Below are 7,055 nucleotides of genomic sequence, written 5' to 3'. Positions count from 1 at the left end.
TTCCTTCCTTGAAGTTTAATGTCGTTTTTTCCTGGATCGTGCAATCACACATTCTCGCACTAGTGCATTTACAGTTTTGTAGATTGATTTCTTTAGTTCATTACAACAATAGTCTTTTACTCTTATATGGTTGATGAGCCTTAATGTGATTCTATAGTGCGTGATTTTCATTCCGAAGTGTTCTTGATATCTTGAATTAAACATGCTTTTGGTAATTTGAAATTGAACACCGTTGTGACACACTAATCTGTTCCTGTACTTCATACTGTTTAGGAAAGATCAGACATTATGTGTAATGATTCTTAAAGAGGACCTTTCTGAGTTAAGAAGGTTACGAATGGAGATCAACTCGTGTGAATAACTATTACAGGATTGAAGCTTGCTGTCACAATTAGATGATCTCTTTGGATTGCATGAAGAAGTTCCTTGATTAAGGAAGAGTGTGCTTTGACTTTGGAAGTTAATTCTTGTTTTAGATATTAAGATTGGTTGAAGCATCTTTTGGTTTGAGGAATTTATTTTGAAGTTCTTTTCACCTTTGCAAGTTCTTTTCCTAAGTTAACACATTCTTTATTTTCTTATAAGAAGGATTGGAAAACTTGGTGCAGGAACCTTTGTCCCGGTACAGGAATCGATCTCCTGATATAGGAACAGAGTGCTCTAGTCCTGAGGCTTAGAGCTCCTGCATGAAGACATAAATCTTCAATACAGGTGTAAAATATACTTCCAACACCTAAACTTTGTTCTGGTACTAGTGCAAGCACATTGCAGAAGTACAAGAATAATAGCTTAGTGTAGGGAGAAAGATCTATAAGAAGTCAAATATATTCAAGGGTCCAATTATTAACCTGGTACACAACTATACTGAAGATAAACATAGATTTACATTTTCATTAGTCAAAGATTATTTGCAAGAAGTTTGAGAGTTCCTTCCATTTATTTTCCTGCAAAAGTACTTTCTTTCACATTCCAGTGCTAGAATATCATTGGTGTGAATTTCCGTGTGATCTTCTTTTTTTGGTTCTGCAAGATTACAATTAAGGAAGTAGGAATAGAGTTTGGAAAAGTTCATATCATTTCTGGCATTTCTTGTGCTTCGTCTCTAAGTTTATGAAACCCCCGGGTTGACAATTAAGTGTTGAAGGAGTCTGCCTAACCGCAATTCCTGCACCCAACATTTTGGCGCCATTGTCGGGGAGGCGATTTGAAATTGGTAAGAACTTTCCATTTTCTGCAATAGGGGTAAGTCTGTTATTATTTTTTCTGCAGTATGCTTCTATTGTTTTGAGGATTTTATGAGTGTTGATTTTTTATTCATTACAACAATTAACAGATTCTTTTTCTTTATAAGCATTTGAATTTTGTTTTTTGGATTTGATTTTTTAAAATGAATGCCTAAGAAAGGTATGGGTCCGAAGCCCAATAAGGGCCAACAAAATACTGAAAAATCTGAAAACTCTTCTCATATTGGACCTTCTTTTGCAGGTAGAAAGTCCAAGCAAACTCAGACTCATCACGCCGAAACAATCCACTTGGATTCTGGAAACAGTGATTCAGGTGTGACACACCCTGAAAAGGGGAAGAACGAGGCTAACGGTGATCGGAAATTTCAATTCAGCATTAGTCAACCTTTACCTTCTAGAAGTGGTACGACTAAAGGCACAACAATGGCTGAACATGAAGACCATGCAAAGGGGACCGACGAGAATCAGGTAAATGAAGAGTAGTCCACTTTTGGATTTCCAATAGTGAACTTAGAAGAGAATGTACAAATGAATAATATTTCACCTTCAACTCTTCCACACTTACATGGTAAGGTGCATGAAGACCCAGATTCATTTCTTTTCGAATTTGAAATATTGTGTCGAAGTTATGATTATTCTTCTGATGCCTATAGATTAAAGTTGTTTCTTGAAACTCTCAAGGATTCAGCCTTGTGTTGGTTCATGAGACTAGGAGGAAACACTGTAAGTTCTTGGGACCAAATGAAGAGAGTATTTTTGAATAAATATCAGGAATATTGTAAAACTAGAGAAACGCAAGACGAGATCTTCACCATTGTACAAGATGATAATGAGACTTTGGAGTATTACTTAGAGAGATTTTTGTATATACTCCAAAGGTCCAAACACAAATTTGATTTAAGTACTATTAGAACCTTGTTCTTACGAGACTTAGTGAGGATTCTAGACATAATCTGAATTTGTTAGGACAAGGAGACATTTCTCATAAGACTTTTGAACAAATTTGTGACTTGTGTAGGAAGTTCTCCAGAAATCAATTTAGATCCACTAGAGGAGGTCGAAGTAAAACTAACAAACTGGGATCTACATATGCTATTATCATTGGCTTGGAGAATAAAATGGATAACATGAAAATTGAAATAATGAATAATGTTAGCAAACAAATAGGCACTTTTAAATTTCAACAAAAATTAGAAAAGGAACAAGAGTCATTGTCTATTTTTTATCCAAAGTGTAGGAAAAAGCATCCTTTAAGAGAATGTCCTGCTGATATGAAATATGCTAATAAATGTGTGATTTGTGCAGAGAACCATGCCACCAAGGAGTGCCCCTCCATACTTGGATTAAAATTTGTACTTGAAGGAGAGCATTCTGAACCTGAGCCATTACATGCCATGGGAGCACGAAGAAACTGGCCACAGGTAAGTGCAGGTATGGCTCCTGAACCACATTTTTATGGCTATAATGCACCTCCATATTCCTATTATAATAATAATAATCACTCTCAACATTGGCAGCACGAGAATCATTTTCATCATGGACAATCCTCTCAACCTTGGCAACAAGGATGGAGAGGGCCAAACCATTCATATCATTCCTATCCTGCTCAGATGCCATCATATCCTCCTTCCTATGCACCACACCATATGTCACAACCATCTTTTCCCTCTCTACCTCAGCAAAGTCAATCATTGCCACCATTGCCTTTTCCACCACCATTCAGACCACCTCAACTACTTGCTCAACCGGTACCGAATCCTAATAATAAGGCGGTACAACTAATTCATTCAGTTGGACTGTCCCCTCTTCCTACCTATTGAACCCTGCCAGTTGGGATAAATGAGCTTCAATTGAGATCGGGAAGGGTGGTTAAACCAGAAAAACAAAAATAGTCCACGATGATTATTGAGGAGAAAAATGAGGAGGTAACTCCTGATCATTCGAAAAACAATATCACCCTTTAACCCATTCCCATACCTTTAGATTCACCATCTTCTTCAAACCAGCCCCCCTATCCAGAGCGGTTGGTCATGGAGAAGAGTGACCTCGAGTCCACTCTGGCTTATGAATTAAGGAATATTTGTATAAAGGTTCCTTTACTTCAAGCTATCCGAGAAATTCCCATATGTACAAAGATAATTAGGGAATTATGTCTTAAAAATCCAGGGAGGAAGAGAGTAGAACCTCAAACCATTTAGTTTGTTGGTAGAGAAGCTGAGTTGATGACATGATGTGTATCAATGGAGAAATACACAGATCTTGGAAACCTAGTTATTTATGTCTAGATAGGTGATAACTTTGTCTCTAATGTATTAATAGACCTGGGGGCAGCCATCAATGTGATGACCAGGCAAACCATGGAACAATTTGGGTTGGGCCATATTCGTCCTACACCCACCGTGCTTGAACTTGCAGATGGATGTAAAATCAAGTCCGATGGAGTATTCGACGATGTGGTTGTGTCTATAGATTCATGGGAATACACCACGAATTTCAATGTGCTTCAACCAAAGAATCAAGTGGGAGGACATCCTTTGATTCTAGGATGACCATGCCTTGCCACGGCCGATGCTTATATTGGATGTCGCTCCGGTGATATGTACATTTCACATGGAGACTCTAGGAAAAATGTCACCTTATACCCACCTGCTAGATCTATTCGGGAACTCAAGGATACCTTATGGTTAGATTATGATAGTAGTGATGAGGAGACCCGACCTATTTCTTCGATTCAGCATCATACCGAGTCTGCTCAGGATGGTGAATTGCGAGATTTATTGAACAATCTAGACATTATGCCTAGTTTTGATACACTTCATCAGATATTTAGTCTGGATTTCCAAGAAAACTCTGATTCCCAACCTTCCTTATCCCATACTGTGGCATCATCTTCCTGTACTCTTGAGCTCGAGACCACTCTTGTTGAAATTAGTCTAGGCAAATCCTTACACATTAGTTCAGACCTAGATTCATCTCAGCAAGAGCAACTTGTTACCTTGTTGCGAGATCATTTGGATGCATTCACTTGGAGTTATGAAGACATGAAAGGCATTCCTCCCGAGACTTGTACTCATCATATCTATATCCAGGAGGGAGCCTAACCTGTTTGACAACCCCAGAGACGAAGGAATCTTGCACTAAGAGATATTGTTAAGGAGGAATTACAAAAACTGTTAGATGCTAATTTCATCTACCCCATTTCTAACAGTCAGTGGGTCTCTCCATTAGTGATCGTCCCTAAGAAAGATGGGAGATGGCGTAATTGCATTGACTATCAAGAATTAAACAAAGCCACTCTCAAGGATTACTTTCCCATTCCTTTCATCGATCAAGTGCTAGATACCCTTGCCAATAAAAAGTACTTTTCATTTTTAGATGGCTTCATTGGGTATAACCAAATCTAGATTGCATCCTCAGATCAAGACAAAACTACCTTTACATGCCCTTGGGGTACGTTTCCATACCGAGTGCTTCCTTTTGGGTTGTGTAATGTACCTGCTACATTTCAAAGGGATGTACCTGCTATTTTTGTTGATCTTGAATGTGTTGAGATTTATATGGATGATTTTTCTGTGTTTGGTAACTCATTTGATGAAGCTCTTAAAAATCTAGAAAAAGTGATTTTACGTTGCCAAGAGGCCCATCTTGCTTTGAGTGATAAAAAATGTAGATTAATGTGAAAAGCAGGAGTGGTTCTTGGTAATTTGGTTTCTGACAAAGGTATTCAGGTAGACCCCACTAAAATTGAAGTCATTATTCGTCTGCCTGCACCCAAAACCCAAAGGGAAGTGAGAGGTTTCCTAGGACATGCTGGTTATTACCAAAGATTCATTGAATTTTTTTCCAAGATTTCTACCCCCTTTTTCGATTACTAGCTAAGGATAGTGAATTCATCTAGTCCATAGCTTGCCAACAATCATTTGAAACATTGAAGGAAAAATTAGTACATGCACGAGTTTTGAGAGGACCAAACTGGTCCCTGCCATTTGATATTTCCTTTGATGCTTTAGACACTGCCATTGGCGGAACCTTAGGACAAGAGGAGAATAAACAACCTTATGTTATTTACTACATCAATAAAAAATTGTCACATGTCGAATTTAACTATACAATGATTGAGAAAAAAAATTAGCCGTTATTTTTGCTATCAATAAATTCAGACATTACAGGATATGAAGTTTATGTGCATACTGATCATTCTGCTATAAGATATTTAATGAATAAACCTTTAACTAGCGGCAGAGTGACTAGGTGGTTACTTCTATTACAAGAATTCAATGTTACAATTATTGATAGACCAGGAAAGTCTAATGTCGTAGCTGATTATCTTTCTAGATTAAACAATCTTGGTGAAGTAATTCTTGTTGATGATGATTTCCCTGACAAGCATCTTTTTTCTATGTCAGAAAAATCTCCATGGTTTGCTGACATAGCCAACTATTTAGTCACCGGAAAAACACCACCTCACTTATCCGCTCATGAAAAGCGAAATATTATTCAGAAAAGTGCTTCATATTCTTGGATACAGGGAGACCTCTTTTACACTGGACCAGATTTTGTTATTCGTAGATGTGTAAGAGAGGAAGAAATGTTTGATATTTTAAAATCTACCCATGATGAACCTTGCAGTGGCCACTTTGCTGACAAGCGAACTGCATATAAAATTTTACGCACTGGTTATTTTTGGCCTTCTTTGTTTAAGGATGCCAAACAATATGTTAGGCGTTGTGATAGTTGTCAACGAATGGGTCAACCTGTTCAAGCCAATGAAATGCCTTTATGTCCTCAAGTCATGATTGAGCCCTTTGAAAAATGGGCTATTGATTTTGTAGGACCCATAAATCCCACATCTTTAAATAAAAAGCATATCTTGGTTTGTACTGATTTTGTTACTAAATGGGTAGAGGCTAAAGCTGTTTCTTTTGCCACTGAAAAAATTGTTGTTGATTTTTTGTTTAATGAAATTTTTACTAGATTTGGTTTTCCTAGAGAAATTTTTTTTGACAATGCACCAAAGTTTTTTTCTAACTTGGTTCAGGAAGTCATCAATCAATATAAGGTTCGGCACAGGAAATCTACACCATACCACCCACAAGCAAATGGCCAGGTGGAATCCACAAATAAGGTGATCAAATCCATCCTCACCAAAACAGTAAACATGCACAGGAAGGATTGGGCTAGTCGATTGCCTAAAGCCTTATGGGCTTATCGAACCACTTGGAGGAACAACACGGGGCATACACCATATGAGCTGGTGTACGGAAAACAAGTCCTTTTGCCAATTGAATTTCAGATAAAGACTTTCAGGACTATAGTTCAGTTGGGTCTAGATCTCTCAGAAGCACAACAACAATATCTATTGCAGCTAAACGAGTTGGATGAATTTCGAAGGGATATTGTTCAACAAAATATTTTGGTGTAGCAACAACGCAAGAAGTGGCATGACAATTTTATAAGGAAGACACAGTTCCAAGCAGGTGACTTCTCCATGACTCTAGATTTAAACATTTTAAAGGGAAGTTCCATACTCGTTGGATGGAACCGTATGAGGTGATTCAAGTCTTCGACAATGGGGCTGTAGAAGTCAAAACTATTGATGGGTGAGATTCAATTTTCCTTGTGAATGGGCATAGGCTTAAAGTATATTTTCATCCCATCACAAAGGAAGACTTCATGCAACAAGTGCAACAACAGTCTGAACTTCAGTTGGTAGGTGGCTATGCCAGCCTATTGTAATCTGATTTCTTCTCTCTTGAAATAAAATTTAAGGAAAATCCAAAAAAATTATATAAATAATCAAAAAAAGAAAAA

This window comes from Pinus tabuliformis, chromosome J (genome assembly GCF_031772625.1).
Source record: "Pinus tabuliformis cultivar Carrire ecotype Pingquan chromosome J, CPIR1, whole genome shotgun sequence".
Classification (NCBI taxonomy): domain Eukaryota; kingdom Viridiplantae; phylum Streptophyta; class Pinopsida; order Pinales; family Pinaceae; genus Pinus; species Pinus tabuliformis.
Note: the sequence above shows the minus strand (reverse complement) of the source record.